General features: G+C 42.5%; 1 protein-coding gene across 5 annotated transcripts in view; it reads right to left on the bottom strand.

The window, feature by feature from the left end:
• LOC135485889 (elongator complex protein 3) overlaps positions 1 to 21489 on the bottom strand; it is a 680015-nt gene that overhangs the window by 653351 nt on the left and 5175 nt on the right. Inside the window, exon 1 of one of the 5 annotated variants that reach the window (XM_064768241.1) lies at positions 763 to 803. The exons of the other annotated variants lie outside the window; for them this stretch is intronic. The gene's annotated coding sequence lies outside the window, so the exon portion shown is untranslated. Of the gene's footprint in view, positions 1 to 762; positions 804 to 21489 lie in introns of those variants that run through there. 5 annotated transcript variants of the gene reach the window in all.

Genomic DNA, 21489 nt, shown 5'->3' with positions numbered 1-21489 from the left:
GTACCATAAACGCGTACGACATCACATACACATCATGTATGTCATCATTTATCATTTGCTGTACATCTAAGTCAAGAAGATTAGAAATTTGGAGCCACACCCTGTATTGGGTCATTACACAGGGTGTATCAATAACAAGAGGCCCAAGGGCCTGGCGCTCCGCTGAAATGGATAGGTGAAGGCAAGGGCCAATTGTGTGTTGGTACCGTTATTATGAGGCAACGTGAAACTGTAACGTCCAGCACGCAGAAGTGCTGGTGCGAAAGACCTTCTTGCTATATCAGTGCATGCTGAAATAATGAGTTGACGTCACCCTGCTATTATGACTTAATGTCATTTCTATTGCCGTTGCAGTAGTGAGGTGTGTGATGACGTCAAGGAGTTGTGTGGTGACGTCAAAGAGTGGAGTCCTTGTCTTCATGCAGCGTAGGTGGAACTAATAACATGCACATGGACACAAGGTACATAATTATTACAGTGTATTTTGTGAGGTGGGGCCTCGTGCTTTACAATGGTCAAATGAACCGACTGTTGTCTGGACATTGATGACGTGGATGCAGCCAAATGTTTGGGATGGTCTTTTTTGTATGTGAAGAAAAGAAGATAACGAGTTGGTTAACAAAATGAACTTTATTGGTGCGGCAGATATTTGATGCCTTTCGGCAGATATTTGAAGCGCCTTGCGGCAGATATATGTTGCCTTGCGGCAGATGTTTGATAACGCTCTCCGGGAATGGAAAGCAGTAAAACAAGTAAGCACACCTTACTCTGAATGTGGGAACAGCAAGTGCTTTCCTAGCTGGACTTGAAATGTGCCAACGACTCCTCTTGCAATAACCAACAACAGTTAATCTGTGAAAAAAGAGAAGAGAAATTAACACTGACTGAATAAAAAAGGGTGACATAGACGGGGAAATGTACACCACCGGATACAGTCTGTGCTTGATCAGGCATTTGTTAGATGATATCCTGAACAAGGCATCTATGGAAGCAAATCCAGAAAGAGACTTAACCTTCGAAGGGCACACTTATTACTCAGTGAAAAGTCAGTCCTGTGGGCTGTTTTCCAATTCAAAATAAAAGTGTAACCTCTTTAAATTAGTCTCACAGACTGAACCATAACACTCGACATCCAACCGTGCCCACATGATGTGAGCCGAGAGCTGGGCTTAAAGATGAGCGAGTGGTGTACTACATTTTGAAAATTGTCTATCGTCTATGACATGTGACAGAACAGGATCTAGTGGACTTAATGATGAGGTACAATCAAATAGGGTGTCCATCAAATGAATCATGAGGGCCTGTTGAGTTATATTCTAAGCCTATATAGGGCTAGGCTATCATTTTTGTCTTTTTTACAGCCTGCATCAGAGCCATCCACAGCGCAGTGTACAGACAGTACAGGATTGCGAACCAAAAACATGAGCATTGAGGCATAACGAAACTGCAGTGGAATTCATACTATGATGTCATAATGTGACTTTCAAATTAATTGTTGTCACGGCCAATGACCAGACAGGAAGAAAACAAACATAAAGGGCGAGATTTGTTGCAAAATTGCCAACCACAACAACTCAGGGACCGTAGCCAAAATGGCCGACGGCGAATTCTCTGGTCGCTAGCGCAGTCCATAAACAAGCATCATTTTACCAACTTTGGGTGCAAGCTTGGTCATCAAAGTAACAGAACTGTTAGAAATACATCTAAACAACATACTGTATACGTTCCATTTGCTGGCCACCACAAGAAGACCAGAATAGGCCTATATTACTCCTTATACATGTTTTAGGCCTTCATAGATCAACTGCATTGTCAGGGAATGAGGTCTAGGCCTGTGGGAAAAACTGACATCATAACACATTAATTTGAACACACGGGGCTTTATTGGAGAGCATTACCCTATCAATCTCACTCATCTAAATCTTCAAGAAAATGAAGATCATCCTCGGGATTATCAGCATCAACTTCAAAGTGTACCTCATCATTTTGATGAGGCGGATTTTCTTGATTGCCTTCAAGCCCACTCACTCTCCATGCTGTATTGATTGCTTCTGGGGCAATTCTCTCCCAGGCAGTTGATCAAATCTGAATTACAGCATCCCTGGTGATTTGTGGAGAACGACCTCTACATGGTCACGCTCTTGTTGATGCCGGTGCGCTGGGAACATGTCCCAAATTAGGAGGAATGGAAAGTTGTCTCCCACAAACGGTATGAGGCAATCATTTACCCCAGCAATCAGTGTCTGCCAACTTGCCCAGCCTATTTGCGAGCCCGTTACCCGCACACCATCGGGGGCAGTTGCCCGAAGTCGAGCGATTTCTGGACCATCATCGCACAGACCCTTGAAAATTATACTTGCAGGGAGTTTATTCCCACACGCAGTCATCGCTAAAGTCACCGTACACCCTAATTTTACATTTCCTCGCGAAGTTCGTATGTCCACTTGTTTCAAACCTTGCAAAGAGTACGTGCACGTGGGTGCGATGTCCCAATGAACAAAATTTTCATCCATGTTGACGAAAATCTGTATTCCATTATCATTGATAATGTTTCGGACCTCATTTTGAAATGCCGTTACCAACTCTGCAGCATTGAGCAGTATTGATGTAGAGTCTTTGCAAGTCTTCCTGTAGCTAATACCATGACGAGTCAAGAAATCTTGTAACCATCCACTTGATGCTGAAAATGGTATGAGATGAGGGCGCAGTTCCATCCAATGTCCTCTCTGTTCCTCGGGAAGATCGTGCCACCTAATGTTGGAGAACCGTTCACCCTGGAACATCAGGTAACTCCCAGCCGAAGACCATGTTCTCGACGCTGTAGGAACCAATCATTTAAGAGTCTCTCTACTTCTGGCCATCTACCTGAAATGAGAGAGGAAAATCGAAAGGGCCACATCACCTGCCAGCCTACCAGCCCCCACCTACATTCTCGGTGTCTCTCGCGCAATTCATCCTCCTCCTGTATCCATCGCGCAATGGTCCTTAGGGGAATGCCACGTAGCTGTCCATATTCTGAAGGAGTAATCCCATTTGGCCTTGCAATGTTCAGCTCATGGTACTCATCAAGTCGCCTGATACGAATATCTAATGAGTAGGCGTTCAGTCTGCGAGAAATTGCGACATTTTCATTATCACCAACAGCATCATTTTCATTACGGTCCTCCTCAGCTCCATTCCCATTGTCCATGCACCAAAGACGGTGCAAAATCAGGAGAAAAAGAATTGTCCTTACAAGCATGCTGACAACATGAACTGCCTTGGCCTCAACATCTTGCTAATCAATATTTCATAAAATTGTTTTCAAAGGCCTAACTTTCATTGACAGTTAATGTCAGTGTGCCAGCAGACTGCTGACAAGGCAATCCGTAGCTTCCAAAATTATTATACAACATTTCAGTGAGTGGTGACAAATGGAACTCTCCTTGTGGCCTTAAACATGTATAAGGAGTAACATAGGCCTATTCTGGTCTTCTTGTGGTGGCCAGCAAATGCAACGTATACAGTATACTGTGAAGACTCTATTAAGCCGGTTTCGGTCAGATCGAAAAAGGCCTAAGTTAAATCATTAGCATATTCATATGGGGTACCAAATGGGGCAACTGCAATTCATGGCCAGTCCTTCCATTGAAAACTTTGACTGTGCAGTTATCAAACGTGCTTTGGTTAATTTCATGATGTACGATGTTCATTTCAATTAATTCAAACAAAATGACCGTCAGCAGAATGATGGTCTTTTGTCAAACATTTCCGTTTGATAAGACACTATTAATGAAATGGCCAGGGCCATTGTGCTCACCTGTCGATATGAAAGGGAGAGTATGAGGAAGAACTTGTCATTGTTAGGGGTTAATCATGCAATAGTTGTGGGATGGTGTGGTTTGTCTTGAAAAAGTGGAGTTGGTCGTATTGTTTTCCGCGTGCACATGTTACTGACGTTGAAATAAGTGAATCGTTATTTGTGGGAGAAGCTGAGAGATGTTTTACTGGCCAATTAAGACGGGTTTACATGTGTCTTAGCTATTCAGTGACTATTGAAAATAAACAGCGCATTTACATTTTGTAAAACCTGCTGTCATTGGCCAAAATTTCAAACGAATGGGATGTACCTGTGGAATTGCGTGTGATTACGCTATCTTGAAAGGAGTATTTATCCTCGGCTTGCAATTAGAGAGAAATGTTGAAAAATATGATACAAGAACAATTGAAGCAAGGAATGCACAGTCTAGAATATGATGTACTGAGTAACTAGGTAGCAGTTTGTATTCATTTTTGAGACAATAACATAGTTACAAGACAGCCTTATAGTCGGATTCATAAGTAAATGTCACTGCTCTTTTGGGCCGCTGCGCAAAAACTACTGGGCCGATTTCTTCAAAGTTTGGTTTTTCTTGAATCTAATTTCGGGACCCAAGATGATTTTCATATTTCAGTAACCATGGTTACGAAATAATTTTTTTTATATTTATTGGTGTACATTGACGTAGTGTATTGATTTTGACATTTTCTCCTCTGTACTGCTTATTTCTGGATGCATTTTGCTGAAATGTTCAGGTTAATTTTTTTTCGTGTGTATCTTTAAAGCTGTCAAGTTTCATTTAGAACTATCCATAAAAAAAATCGGGCCCTCCAGATTCCCCTAAAATGGCCAAAGGGCTCCAAAGTTGACAATTTTTTTCTTTATAATTTGCAAATCTCTAACCTGGAAATTGTGTTGGGTCCTGAAATTAGATTCGAGAAAAACCAAACTTTGAAGAAATCAGCCCAATAGTTTTTGCACAGCTTATGAATCCGACTATAGGCCTAACTATAAAAGCACTGATGACAGCTGTGCTACACTTTCATCATTATCATCATCTACTTTAGTCAACCAGCTCAGATGACCTTTCTTGGGGCAGTGATCGGTAACGGTGAACTCCTTCCGACCAAACAGGCAAATGTTTACATTCGTGTCTCCGTGTATCATGGATTCATGTGTATACCAACACCGTTGTTGTGTTGACACACTGACTGACTCCGACTGTGTACATTTCTACAGCGACGAAAAACGATCGCAAAAATGGTTCTTTTTAAGCACTCGTGACATGTTTACAAAAATTAAAGCAAGTGTTTTTAGTAGAGGTTTACCTAATGAGTAGCGTCTGGGTGATTATAAACAATTAACTTGTGTTTAAAAGCCCACATTGTAACGAAAGGTTCCGGCTTGATGCTAATCTCAACTGACGGCAGCCGCCATTCTGCCATACTCTCGAAACTTTGGGATTGTCAAATGCAATGGAAATCACATAATTTCTGACACACACTGCTACAATTCATCATTTTATTGTTCTTTCACAGTATTATTACGCCACCCCGATTCGCAAGGCAGCTTGTACCAACTGGCTCTGCATTGACTATCCCCATTCCAAGCCGAAGAACAGTGTGACAAGTTTCTCATTTTACCTTTCAATCACAGTCAAAATTTTCTAAAACAACCGGCAATGAGGATAAGCTAATAATCTCAAACCAATCACAAGAATGTAATCAACACATACGACCTCATCCGAAGAGCGGATGATTAAGTTTTAGCATTGATTCAAGGTGATTTAATTCCTTCTTCGTCTCGCTTCAAATTCATAAAATGGCTGTCTTCCATACTTGTAGTATGCAGATATGGTGGCGCAGTACAACACTGCGCATCTGGGTTACCCCGACGGATTGTCTCGAACCGCAAAATTCAAAACTGCTGGCAATGTGCCAACTGACATTTTTGCACAATACCGCCACCTAGTGATATGAAACGAAATTAATCTATTTAATATCGAAACCTCTATATCAGGCCGACCTCTTAAACTTCATTTCAAACTTCAATCTGCTGGAATAAAGAAAATGGGCTTTTTTAACCTTGACCTACTTATACCTGAATAGTAGGTCACACTGACCTAAATCTGTGTCAACATGTAGCGATGCCCAATAGGTGTCTACATATCAAATTTAGAGAGTCTATGACCAATAGCAAAAAAACATGCCATGATCAAAGAAATTTTAGAGTTCGACCTCTGTGACCTTGAAATGAAAGTCAAATCAAAAACCCGTGTGATATGTGATGTACCTTTATTAGATACACCCACTATAAAATTTTCATCGCTCTAGCTTTAACCATAAGCTTCAAAATGACAAAAATAGGTTTTCAAAGAGCACCCCCTATATGGCAGACCAGCAGTCAAATTGCGCTGATTTTCATTCTGAAGGAAGGTCTTGCCTAGGGGTACCCACACACCAAGTATGAACTTTCTGGGTCAAGCGGTTAAGAAACGTGCCACGATTTTGTCAAAAGTTAACGACGGACGACGACGACGACGGACGCCAGACGCCGCGGTATCGTATTAGCTCACCTGACAGGTGAGCTAAAAACGTGGAGGAATTCACAATTCAGATTTTAATTGAACTTGACTTCCTTGTTTCTAAAGCACAAAGCTTTTTGTAAAGACACATCTATGAAAAGTGTTGCTTGGATGTTTGTGATGTAATGTTGTCTAGTCCCATTCAGTCAGCCTAAACCTAGTAAGAATCACTCTTGAGCATAGACCTCATGATGAAGAAAACATTAGTGTACGTTGCGGTAATCAAAGCTTATGCTGCCTATGCTATGCAGCAAGGTGATGGAAATGTACCATTACCAAGGAAGCATCGAAGCTACACCGTTCAGGAAAAGGTGAGACAGGTACTGGATTGTGAGGGCCTTATCACCCAAGGCAGGATACTGGATGCTACGGAATATGCGCGACGGTATAATATCCCAACGTCGACTCTAACGGACTGGATACAGACGCAAGATGTCCTGCTTGAACAACTCGAAACGGTCCCAAATGCGAGGAGAGTTCGGGACGATCACGATGGACGATGGCCAGAGGTTGAACAGCAGGTGTACCATGGGTTTGCGGGTACCAGAGAATTGGGATTACCTGTCTCTAGATCAGATCTAAGAAACTATGCGAAAACAATGTTTAGAGACAGGTTTGGCAATTGGCCAGATGCAGAAAGGGACAGCCTGATATGCAAAAGGCCTCAGCACCATGATGTTAAGTCAAGCAATTGATGGGTGACGGGATTCATGAAACGGAAAAATATTACATTTAGAAGATCAACGACCAACTCGTCAACATTACCGGCGGATGCAGCAGGACGTGTTGCAGAATTCCAGGGACGGGTGCAGGAAACTGTTCGAGATTTGGATGTAACTACCCTGTTAAACATGAATGAAACGTTCATGCAGCTCGACTTCCCACCACGATACACGGCTGAAAAGAAGGGCACCAAAAACGTGATTATACGAACGAGTCGCGGAAACCACAGGCCAGGATGCACTGTCACGCTGGGCATCGGAACCAATGGACTTAAACTCCCGGCGCAGATAATCTTTAGAGAGCCGGGGTTTCTGCGTGAAATTCGAGCATTGCGGGCCAATGACATTCCAGACAATGTGAGGGTAACATCTTCAAGAAGTGGTTGGGCGAATGCGGCAACGCTAGGCCTATGGCTGAACGATGTCCTCTTACCAACCGTAGGAAATGCCGAACCAGCAAGCAATATGCTATTCTAGACAGATTTCGTCCACATTTAGCGGAAGACTTCAGCAATGTTGTTACAGAAGCAGGATTGATAGTGGATTACATTCCCGCTGGTTGCACCTCTTTGGTTCAGCCTTTGGACCTAACTGTCATACATGGATTTAAGTCAGTTGTTAGGTGAATGTGGAAACTGTGGAAGAACAACAATACTAACGACGATGGACAATGTCCCCGAATATCTCTAAGAGATTTCGTGAAAATTGTTGGCTATGCATGGAACGAAGTGGCTCCAAATGCCACTGATCGTGCATTCGGGGCTGCAGGACTAATTGGTGGTGATGGGATTGAGAGGGATAGGGATGAGCTAGATGTTGAACATTCTAGTGACGAAGAAGACTTGCAGTTCCACGAAATGGAGTAGAGGTCACTGATGTAATGTTGTTCACAATAAAACGTAATTAAAAAAAAGAGTTGTTACCGCAAAAGAATAACACTATTCTAATATGTGCTTTAAACTCCGAGCTATTGACGACCATGACCTCTTTAGAACCATACAGCGCAGCAGAATACAATAGGGCCGGACACTTTTTCCAGGGTGACATTTCTACCTCTACACCGGTTACAAAAAGTGCGAGTGGAATCAATGAAACAACACCTGACACTCTTACGGACACAGAGATTGTTTGATTGTCTTTGATTGTCTTTACTCATGGCCACACAATATGAATGAAAGCAATACTCAGCCCGTGAAACTTACAATGCAAAACCAGCCTGCCATGACTTCACCTAGTCCCCAAAAGAGCCCCATATGAATATGCTGATGAGTCTACTTAGGCCTGTTGCGAACATGGACCTAAACCGGCTAAATAGCGTCTCCACAGTATATACAATGTAAAGTGCATAAAAATCCCGATTCAACCTCCGGGCGCTACCTTTTTTTCTCCGCCAGACTCCGGGCCCTACCGGTCATTATTTAGTGCGACCGCCACCGGAGTGTTTATCAAGATCTTTCGCCGTTTTAATTGCGCGTTTTAGGCAGATTAATCAATTATTATATGCATGCATTATATATCACCGAAATGATAATTGCTTAGGCTATTTTAAACTAAGTTCAGATATTATTTTCGATTTTTGAATTGAATTTAGGCGAGTGATTTTTGACACCCGGTCGACATATCAGGACTTGCAAAATTCACACGAGATCGCTTGCATCATCGGCACATTTGAAAACCAAATTTCACAAATTCCACAAATATTTATCACATACCATATGTATCACCACAAAGGTTACTCTCTAGACTATTTGAAACCAAGTTCAGATACTTATTTTCACAAAAATTCAAAGCTATGCAAGCGATTTTTCACTGGTAGAGATCGACGGAAACAAATTTCTCGAGACGAGCACCAACTTTCGCTAATTTGTGCACAAAATTTCTGCAATATTATAAAAAACTATTGATAAATCTGAATTATATAGACTCTTTTCAGTACCTAAACAAATTTCAGGTACATGGTCATGTTGATTAAAAGAGTATCAACCGATTGAACATGAGAAATTTCACTCACCTTCATTGAAGCAGCGAGTACCGCCATTTTGAAATGGTGGCATCTCTTCTATCGATCGGCCAATCAGCGGCACTGCTTGCAAAAAAGTTGAGCCACCGCCAAATTTGAAATCGCCAAAATTCAGTCAATGTGCCTGCAGCGCCAACTGGTGGTGAAAACTATATTAATTCCATTAAAAGTAAAAAATGAAAGAATATTAAAAAATATTCAGCCACATTTAAAAACAATATTTGCTCTGTGGACCGAGGTAAAAAGGGAAAGAAACCTAAACGCAAAATGACCTCATTCTCTTAATACAGGTCGGATCGGGCTGATTTTTCGTTTCTGAGTTACCTTGGGCAACTCCTAATTTAGCACCGTCAACGAAATGGCTAGGCCTTCCCGGTCAGAAATGTCCGATTTTGTCCACAGATGGGTCCCTAGATGGATGGATGGATGGATGGATGGATGGATGGATGGATGGATGGATTGCAGGACGGACACCATTTGAACAGCTATTCCACTAGGTCAGCTGAGCTAAAAACGGAATAGTTGTTATTTTCCCAAATACTTACAACTCTAGGATAGATATGACAAATACATGCATATGGATCTTAGCTTCACATTGACACCATTCATGTTTGAATAGCTTTCTGCATGCCTGGACACTGGACAGGCACTGTTTAAACAAAAAAATGACCCAAAATCTCATTTGTTGCAGGATGAGGATTACGTTTGTATTCAAATCTTGGTGTCTTATTCATTCCATAACATTCTTAAGTAATGCCCAGATGGTAGGACATATAATGTAATGCATATGTGCATGATCATTGGAAAAATGAGGCAGCTCAGGCCACAAGAGAGTTCCTTCATTGTCACTGAATATGCGCGATTGGGAAGTTTGGCATGAGTGAGAGAAGCCTTAGTCGGTCAGGTATCCCAACAGAGCTGTCCTATCTAGGTAAACCATCCACCATTCACTTTCGATAGGAATGATTCACGCCAAAAACTAACATAATGGCTCGCACTTTGCAACAAAGGACTGTTACTCGGACCCATGTTCTTTGAACGGAACATAAACACTAAACGTTACTTGGAAATGATAAACCTTTATAATATTCCAGTGCTTGATTCTCATTTTAGGAGGAATTAGCCTGGAGGTTTTCGTGATCTTTGGTGTGCTCAGGATGGTGCCCCTTTTCAATACCTGGATTTTCCTACCATCTGGGCATTACTTAAGAATGTTATGAACTGAATAAGACACAGTGCATCAATTATAAACGTAATGTTCACCCTGCAACAAATGGGATTTTAGGCCATCTAGTTTAAACAGTGCGTGACAAGCCATAAGGAACGCTATTCAAACATGAATGTTCTCAATTTGAAACTAAGATCCATATACACAAGGTGACTCACATGTACTTGTCATATCTATCCTAGAGTTGTAAATATAAGGGAAAAGAGCAACTGTTCTTTTTTTAATACACCCTACGTTAATAACTAGCACATAGAGCTCTGACTTAAGGACTCTGCAGTGGCAGTATTTTGGTTAAAGTAGTGACTGGTATATGAGTGCGTGAGGTTGAGTTTACCAAGTGTCATTGTGAAGCCATCAGAACGAAAGGATATGGAGAGGATGACCACCAGGCGTCAGCTATGGCTATGAGTCAGCTTGTTGCAGACACAAGGCTTCCAAGCTGGAGAGGTGGGAGTAGGGTTAGCTCCAGAAGAGCAAGTAGCCATAGCAGTGGTGTGAGCCAGATGAGAAGATGCTTAAAAGCTGAGATGAAGAATTTATGCGTAAGAATAAAATAGAGCTTGAGGCCCAACAGCAAATTGAGGAGGCAAGAATCGATCAGCAAAACGAGGAGGCGGGAATGCAGGGGAGAATCCAACAGCAAATCGCAGAGGTGAGAATCCAACAGCAAATCGAAGAGGCTAGAATCCAGGCAGATAATGTAGTGCAGAGTTACATACAGTGGAACCCCGGTTGGCGACCACCTCAGTAACGCGACCACCCCGCCAACGCGACCACGATTGTCCGGTCCCGAATGGTTTCCTCTCTAATTACCATTAAGAGACCCCCGCTAAGACGACCACACCGGTACCCCGACCGCGACCACTGGCTTGGCCGGTCCCAAACTGAAAATCAACCCCGCTAACCCGACCACCAGGCCTAATTGCCGTAATCAGTCGCGACCGCGGCATAGTAATTAGCACCTCGCTGCCAAGCTTTGTTGAGACGGGGACAATGGGCATGGGAATACATATGAAAACAAAAAATACAATGTGATTTTGCAGGTATGATCAATTGTATAAGTGTAAATGAATAAATAAACTTTCCTTTTCTAACGTTTTCATGGTTTATTTTCATTACTGAGCCAGTTCAGTACCAGACAAGCGCACTCAGCAGCAGCGAAATCATGTGATTTGCGTGATTTGCATATGAACTTATAATAAACGGCGGGTAGTTTGAAGACCACACTTATGACAATAACAAGCTTGAGAGACGTTTGAATGTTTTATGATATGGAGAACGTGGTTGATTTACTACAGTATCATTTTATATTTCTTTAAATATTTTGACTGAAAATAGACTTGATTAAAACTGTAGCATTACTCAACTCATCTTCTCAGGTGTGAATTGCTGATGAATCTTGGAACTCGCCGCTAATTTATTTTCGCATATTTTCGGAATCATACGACAAGTTTACTTCAATCGTCACAAACAGTCGGGTACATGGAGGATGATTCACCAAATTGCCCGCAAATGCGTCACGTCGGGCAGATAATGAAACTTTGTGGATAAAATGAGTTACAAAATTACCTTTTCTAACTCATTCTGAGAATGTAACATGTAATTTTATCGACGAACTGTTCTTGCGAGGCATGATAACAAAACTTTGGAGCGTGCATCATCTCAATCAGGCAGCGTTGCTATGGTAGTACAGCGTACACACGCCATGCAGTCGGCAATTTTGGCGGGAAAAATAATCATGTATTTCGTCTGGGGATTCCCAACTTCCCTAACACGACCACCCCGGTAACACGACCACTCCGACCACGGTCCCATGAGTGGTCGTGTTACCGGGGTTCCACTGTATAAGTTCCCTGATGCGGTGACGCTTGATCGATCTTGAATGTGAGATGCACTGTACACAGTCGAAGGAAGATGAGGAACTTTCATACCAATTGCGTGATTTCAACTATGAAGATCCCATTAATCGTGAATAGTGTTCCTGCTATAAATTGAGATATGGTGATCAATGAGTATGAACATATAGCTGAGAATGAGCAGTGTGTGTTCGGGTTGCAATCAACCGGCGGCACGTTTGATTAGCAGGCTGCTCCTCAAGAACAGCAAAGTAACAAGAGGCCTAAGGGCCTGGTTCTCAGCTGGATGACCTAATAACACAGGACTGAGGGTATAAAGTAGTAAATATCGGCTTTATACTACTGTTTGAAGGTCAAGAGAACACGTTATACCACTAAAATTTCCAATGCAGAGCTGCCAGCTAGATGAAATATGACTGAACTAATCATCCATGGTATGTAAATGTTAGAGGAGGCAACGAAGATATCCCTAATTCAGTATGTTGTATCAGCAGCTTTACAGACAAGAAGTGTCAGAGAGGATGTGACTTCTCCATGGACAACTGTAGTATGTCCAGGCTGGGTTGTACAGCACAACCCAGGATACAAAATTCTTTCTGTAATCGAGGTATCCTGAAAACAGAAAGTCACCCCAAAGTCAATTTTCAAAGTCTTCTGAAGCCAAGAAGTGTCTACAGTGTCGAATGCTGCACTGAGATCCAGCATCACCAAAAGCACAACGATTTGTTTATCAATGCTCACAAGAATGTCATTTTGAACTTTGACTAGTGCAGTTTCAGGCGAGTGGTTCTTCCGATAGGCGGATTGCACCACTGGCAGTGGAGCAAACGACTCACTGTGTGCAACCAGTAGTTGGACCACAGCCTTCTCCACTAATTTTGAGATGAAGCTCCGATTACTAACAGGTCTATAGTTCGAGAAGACCAGATCAAGTCCTGACTTCTTTAGAATTAGTGTGAGAAGAGCTGTCTTCCACTGGTCAGGTACCAGGCCTGACTCATGGGACCGATTGACTATCTTAGTGATAATCGGAATTAGGTCACCGACTGTTTGCTTTAGGAGCAAGGTGGGATAGGATCAAGACCACATGAAGCATTCGAAGCTCATTATGATCCATCGTACCTCATCTTCTGTAAGAGGGGAAAGGCCTCAAGAGTGGCCAAGGGCTGTGATGTCACAGCCACAGTTAGTGCCACGTTGATGTTGTGGATCTCGTCTAATGAGGTCAATCTTGCGCATAAAGAATTCACCGAAATCATTAGCGAGTTGCTTCACATCATGGTGGTCATGAAAGTGTTAATGACACGGAACAACTTTTTCGAGTCACCGTCACATTCATCAATAAGTCTTGTGTAATACTACCTTCTGGCAGATGTAATTGTCCTCGAGTACTCATTCCGGAATTTTCTATATTCTGAAGCAGCTGAAGAGGACATGTGACGTTTCTTCTCCAACCTTTTCGGTTGGATCGAAGCTTCTTCAGATGGCCATCGAACCATGGTACCATTAGTCTCGTTTGTTTCGTTTTGGTGACAACAGGTGCGTGTTTGTCAACCTGTTCACACAGGGTGTGGTTATACTGATCCACAAGAGTAGTCACTTCCTCATGCGAGGTAATAGCAGAACATAATGGTGTTGACCTAATCTCAGCCCTGAATTTCTCAGCCCAAGATAATCCGAGAATTCCTGAATGAAAACCCCAATGCAGTCACCACAGGATTTCAGCCTGTAGATCACAACATTTTTTATCACCCGTGATTGATATTTCAAGGTCCATTGGGAGCATTCAAACGATTCCATTGCAAAACTGTCCCCTAACTTTATGTCCAAAGTTGTACGATACATCAGCCCAGTACCACCACCTGACTTTTCACCCGGCCTTGGGACGTGGTTGAAATTGTATCCCTCGATGTAGAGTGAATTTACAGTGACAGAAGGAGGCGATCACATGGGATTATCTCATTCATCAGAGTTTGTGTCCTGCCATTGTTTATAACGTGACCTACGTTTTTCCCGACCTCTGTGCTCTTCAATGAACTGTGCAACATAGAGGTTGGTCAGCTCCACAATAACTGCTATAATGTCATCATCGAAAAACAGTTCATAGTACTGCACTGGATCATCCTTATCGGCAATATTAGCCTTCAACCCTGGTATAGCAGTAAACTATAAAAAATGTGACGACGCTATCCATTTTCTGTCCAAGGAGGTTGAATTTGAATTACCACGGCGACCACCTAGCAGACGCCCCTCATTCCCATCGCTGCCACTGTCAGAACTTGCATTGTCGGGCATATCATCCTCATTCTGACTTGTGGCATCTAAATCGGAAGCATTCTGGGAATAAGGTTCATCATCATCGTTAGAAGATATGTAATCAGACAGTTGATCGTCTGAATCGAATATCTGATCCAAAAGATTGACATCAAGAACACGCCACACCTTTCGTTGGGCTGCCATTACCGAGAAATGACCGACAGTGCTGTCACACCACAATTAAACCTGACACTAAACACCAACGAACTTCGGGGAATCCTGATTGACGATCTTGGTGTTGCATAGACCTGATATGACCATTAGAAAATAAGGTATTAGTATGACGCGATATCTCGTTGTACCCAGTAGCGGTGCACAGGTGCATTACGAGATATCTCGTCATGCACAGTTAAGTTGTTAAAGGTTAACATGAGTTTATCATGAGCACACATGAGTACACATAGTGACGAAAGGTTCTGGCCTGAATATGTTAATCTGACTGACAGCAATCTACCATTTTGTCGGATTCACGAAACTTAGCATCGTCAAATGGAAAAGATATCGCATAATTTTTGACTAACTCTGCAAAATATCATCATTTTATAGTTGTTCAGCTAAACCCCACTCAGATTCATTGGCAGGTTTTATCACAACTGCGCTTTGCACCGACCAATACTCCAAGCCGCAGAGGGACACCGTGACAAGTTTGTGTTTTTCACCTTCCAATCATGGTCAAAATTCTGAGAAACTATCGGCACTGAGAACAAGAGCAACGCAAGGCGTGGCATATGCCCCCGTGAGCACATTGAGTTGGTGTATTAGGAAAGTGAAGTGTTTTTCAGACAACCCCGGGCAGCTAGTGTCATAGCTGACTGGGTTTAGTTGACATCATGAAAGGGTTATTGGTCTGTAATGCCCGCTGTACACGTTATCTTTTTCTACCCACATAAAAAGTCACATGGTTATTACTCAAAGCGTTCTCGTTAAAATGAGCGTAAACGAAAAGTTTACAGACGGCTGATGGATGCACAGACGGACCGAAGCATGGACGGGACGAACGGACCAACGTTCAAAAACATAATGCCTCCGCAATGCATTACGAAATTGGCGGATGCATAACTCATTTTATCAGAAAAATGGTTCTCGCAATTGAAGGAAACCGATATCAAATACGCCGCCCTGGTGGGCATATTGACAATTGGAACGAGCCAATTTTCGAAAGAAACCTTCTTCCAGTCAGCCCAAACGCAAATACAAAAAATAAATTTGATCGGACGAACGGTTCTCCTTGAAATTAACGGAAACAGATTTCAAGAATGCCGCCCTAGTGGCCATATTGACAATCGGAACGAGCCTGTTTTCTAAAGGAACCTTCCTCTAGTCACCCCCAAGGTACATACCCAAAATGAATTTGATCTGATGAACGGTTCTCCTCGAAATTGACGGAAACCGATTTCAAGCACGCCGCCCTGGTGGCGATATTAACAATTGGGATGACCCTGTTTTCGAAAGAAACCTTCCTCTAGTCACCCCCAATGTACATACCAAAAATGAATTTGATCTGATGAACGGTTCTCCTCGAAATTGACGGAAACCGATTTCAAGCACGCCGCCCTGGTGGCGATATTAACAATTGGGATGACCCTGTTTTCGAAAGAAACCTTCCTCTAGTCACCCCCAATGTACATACCAAAAATGAATTTGATCGGACAAACAGTTTTCCTCGAAATTGACGGAAACCAATTTCAAGCACGCCGACCTGGAGGCCATAATGAGAATCAGAACGAGCCCGTTTTCGAAAGGAACCTTACGTAAGTGAAGGTCAACCCACAATAAAAGTTTCATGGTTATCGCTAAAAGCGTTTTCCTTAAAATGAGCGGAAACGAAAGTTTACAGACGCCCGACGCCCGACGGACATCGGTAAAACGTAATCCCTCCGCAATGCTTTACGCATTGGCGGAGGCATAAAATGAATTTGATCTGATGAATGGTTCTCCTCGAAATTGACGGAAACCGATTTCAAGCACACCACCCTGGTGGCCATACTGACAATCTGGGCGAGCCTGTTTTCGAAAGGAACCTTGCTCTAGTCACCCCCAATGTACATACCAAAAATGAATTTGATCAGACGAACGGTTCTCCTCGAAATTGACGGAAACTGATTTCAAGCACACCGCCCTGGTGGCCATATTGACAATCGGAACAAGCCTGTTTTCGGAAGGAACTTTCCTCTAGTCACCCCCAACGTATACCAAAAATAAATTTGATCGGACGAACGGTTCTCCTCGAAATTGACGGAAATCGATTTCAAGCACGCCGCCCTGGTGGCCATACTGACATTCAGGAAGATCCTGAGGCCAAGGGCCTGGCGCTCAGCTGGATGACCTAATAACATAGGACTGAGGGTGTAAAGTAGTAAATATCGGCTTTATACTACTGTTTGAAGGTCAAGGGAACACGTTATACCATTAAATTTCCAATGCAGAGCTGCCAGCTGGATGAAATATGATTGAACTAATCAGCCATGGTATGTAAATATTACAGGAGGCAACGGAAGATATCCCTAGTTCAGTATGTTGTATCGGTAGCTTTACAGAAAAGAAGTGTCAGAGAGGATGAGACTTCTCCATGGACAACTGTGGTATGTCCAGGCTGGGTTGGACAGCACAAGGATACAAAATGCTGTCTGTAATTGAGAGGTATCCTGATTTAACAGAGGTCAAAATAAATAGAAATGACCAGTTTGGGACTAACACCACTGTCTTTTTTTTTAATAAGGTAGAGATTACAGGAGTCAACAAAATTAATGTTATTGAGAGAAATTGACCTGTCCTGCAGGTGATTGGAATTTACAATACAAAGGGTCGTTTTTCATGACATTGTGCTCTACTGCATATTCCTAGTGAGTCGATCGGGAACCAATCTATCCTTGGCGCAGACAGGTTCAAATTGGCTATATCTTGAATAGATTGAATTGCGATGAAAATCTAATGCAATAAAGGAGCAATATCGAAGAGACAAATTAATCAAACCAATTGTCCACAGACTCGGACCCTGAAATGGCGTGATGTATGCGTGCATATAAAAGTATATCAATTGGTCCGATAGAGATGATGAGGCAATGTCAATATGCCTTGTTCCTTAGTCAGCAGTATGCCCCTTTTTACACGGAGAAGAAGGAGAACCCAGATAGGCCTTCACATGTCGGCTTCCAAATAGCTCGAACCAACTGTACTATCACTACTATAAATTTAAAATGCGTACTCCTCCTACATGTAGCAATGTCTCTGCCAAAAAGGCACTTAGTAGACAGGCAAGCTAGAAGTTCAGCACCGTGAGCAGCTCCTTGGTAAGGCCATGTCAGGTTCCGCGCGCCTCTTCAGATACATCAAGTATTGAAAGCTGTGGTGAGCACATAAAAAGACCATAGTCACCTTAATTTGAAAATCCCTTCATAATCAAGGGCTACCTCTGACTAAAACAGCACCCATAAACAATAGACCACCAATTTGACCCCAGCTCCTAACTGTGGGAAAACCCAAGTCCAGCAACCAAAAGTACCAAAAATACATTTTTGTTTACATTTGAACTGCACACATGCGTTTGTTTGCAATTTCATTTCCTGCGAAATCTCAAAACAGGTGACCTGCAATCGTGGATTGAAAATAACATTAACCTGGGTTCAGCAGGTTAGCAGGTATACCGGCTGTTCCAATCATCCCCCTACAGCCAGCTGTTCAAAAGGTAATGTTATTCACCCCACAGGGAGTGCAGGTAATTGATTAAGCCCCTGCATAACTTAACAGCAATGGCTTGGCTTTTTGTCAATGTTCTCAATACTAAATGAAGGATTGGTCAACCTTGAATGAACTTTTTACGACTTAATTTCATATTTTTGGAATTACTGGATCCCCATCTGTCCATTACACTTAAAATATTGTAGAACATTTATGGTATTAGAAGATATTAGGGGATCTTTCGTTGGCATCTTAGGAATTCTGTGATTTGACGGCTATCAACAGGCCATGTCTATAACAAGGTTCTACTGACGTAAATAGTATATTTTGAAGTGAAAAATCATGAGTCTGGCTCTCCTTGTAGTTTGTATCAAATACATTACCCTACAGTTTTGTTATTCAACTTCAACATTGTTGACGCGATGATCGGCAAGCTATTCATAGTAACAGTGGAAAGGGGTTTCCCAAAAAGTACAAATCGCTGGGCTAACGACCATGGCATGCCCGCATGGCAAATGAATGGGATGTACAGACCTACCTGTCCACAGACCATAGACTTGTGATAGAGCCTAGAGGCCCTCACACCAGACAGAGGAAGTCATTGCGGGCCAAAACAAACCTAAATATAGGCACAACGAACAAAAAATCATGCGGTCAGTTAGGAACAATCCTTCAATTGAACGAAATCATTGTACTCAGCTTCAACTGCGCAGCTCTGGACGACGATCTATTCGCCGTTGTTTTCATGTGGTTTTAGCTGCAAGCGCTGTATTGAGCTGTGTCACCGGTACCACGCAATGTTTTTGCCAGTTTGCACATTTAACAAGGGATTTGCGCATGCGCAAAATACTATTTTAAGACACTTGATCGACTTATTACAACGTTCAAAAACATTGCTTTTTATTCCTTTTCCTTTGAACAGTCATATTCGGTAAGTGAAACACATGTTCTAATGAAATGGCCAGGGCCATTGTGCTCACCTCATGTGGAGGAAAGATGGATAAAGAGCATGGTATTGTGTCATGTAGTGTTAGGTTTGATGTAGGTCCAAGCAATTACAATATCCCCAAAATGGCCAATTTACAGTACATTCGACCTCTGTGACCTTGAAAAGTAGGTCAAATCAAAGAAGACCCGGGTGACACATTGAATGGTTGTTAGAATTAGATGTACCTATGATATAAAATTGGTGACAATCGGGGAAGTCATTACTAGGAATAATGGCATTTTGAAGAATTTAGGATTTGGCCCCCTCCCTGGAGGCCAAACGGCAAATCAGATCGCACCAAACTTCGGTACCTGAGATCACCTGACCAAGGGGTACATGTGTACTTAATTTGTGATCAATAGTCATTGCAGTTAAGAAACGTGCCATAGTTACGGCCTGACGGCGAATTTACGCCATTTGACCTCTGTGACCTTGACAAGAAGGTCAAATTAAAAACCTGTGTGACATATACTGTATGGTGGTTAGATGTACCCATGATATCAAATTGGTGGCAATCGGGCAAGAAGTTAAGGAATAATCACATTTTTAAGGTTTTTGGATTTTGCCCCCTGGTGGTCAAGTGGTGAATTATATTGGACCAAACTTCGGTCCCTGAGATCACCTGACTAAGGGGTAAATGTGTACCAAATTTGGTATCAATAGTCATTGCAGTTTAGAAACGTGCCATCGTTACATCCTAACGGCCAATTTACACCATTTGACCTCTGTGACCTTGAAAAGGAGGTCAAATCAAAAACCCGGAGGATATATGATGCACCTTTGCTAGAAGTACCTACCATATTTTTTTCAAAATTTCCCGACTACTATTAAGGGAGATATTGCATATTTTCACTTTTAACGTTTGGCCCCCTGGTGGCCAAACCATGAAACGAATCGGACCGAAACTTGGTCTCCAAGGTGTCATTACATAAGGGTACATGTGTACCAAGTTTCAACTCAATAGCTCTAACAGTTACGAAACGTGCCCTGCTAACGGACGACGGACGACGACGACGACGACGACGACGACGACGACGACGACGACGACGACGGACGACGGACGCCACGGTATGGGATAAGCTCACCTCTGCTAAGAGGTGAGCTAAAAAGCAGTAGTTATAGGCAGGTTTTTAGCTACACATCGCAACGCTGGAAAGAGCGGCACGCACTTCCACAATCCAACTGAATGACGACAACCAATCGCCGTATAGAACTGTTGTGTGAGCGAGGTACAATACAGCAGTTGACTGTTTTTAGTGCAATATTACCTTTATTTAGCGTAATACTACGCTTTGGGAGCAATCATTATTTTCCAACACTAAAAAATTACATGGAAAAAGTATAAACGGGACAGGGAACCAGGGTAGATGTCAGTTATCATATCATCTCATAGATGGCGCCAAGCGATCTACTATTAGATAATAGTGTCATGAGGCGGTCACCTATATATGCTTGAACATCATGTCTGCTTTGGAGAAAGACATTATTATTTATCTTTATTATATATCTTATCTATATCTACATATCTATCTATATCTATCTGAAACCTCCCCTTATAGACACGACATTATTACAGTCCATGCCAGGAAACGGGCGCGATCACGCCCGCGCCCGCAAACGCCCGTAAACTACTCCGCACAAGCGCTATCCATAACGCCCGCCGGACACTTGAGGGGCGCGTGCCGCCCGTCATAAAAAAACACCGGCGCGATAACGCCCAAGGGCCTGGCGCTTAGCTGGATGACCTAATAACATAGGACTGAGGGTGTAAAGTAGTAAATATCAGCTTTATACTACTGTTTGAAGGTCAAGAGAACACGTTATACCACTAAGATTTCCAATGCAGAGCTGCCAGCTGGATGAAATATGATTGAACTAATCAGCCATGGTATGTAAATATTACAGGAGGCAACGGAAGATATCACTAGTTCAGTATGTTGTATCGGTAGCTTTACAGAAAAGAAGTGTCAGAGAGGATGAGACTTCTCCATGGACAACTGTGGTATGTCCAGGCTGGGTTGGACAGCACAAGGATACAAAATGCTGTCTGTAATTGAGAGGTATCCTGATTTAACAGAGGTCAAAATAAATAGAAATGACCAGTTTGGGACTAACACCACTGTCTTTTTTTTGATAAGGTAGAGATTACAGGAGTCAACAAAATTAATTTTATTGAGAGAAATTGACCTGTAGGCTCTCCTGCAGGTGATTGGAATTTACAATACAAAGGGTCGTTTTCATATTTGAAAATCCCTTCATAGTCAAGGGCTACCTCTGACTAAAACAGCACCCATAAAC

This window comes from Lineus longissimus, chromosome 4 (genome assembly GCF_910592395.1).
Source record: "Lineus longissimus chromosome 4, tnLinLong1.2, whole genome shotgun sequence".
NCBI lineage: Eukaryota > Metazoa > Nemertea > Pilidiophora > Heteronemertea > Lineidae > Lineus > Lineus longissimus.
This window is presented reverse-complemented; position numbering and strand designations above follow the sequence as displayed.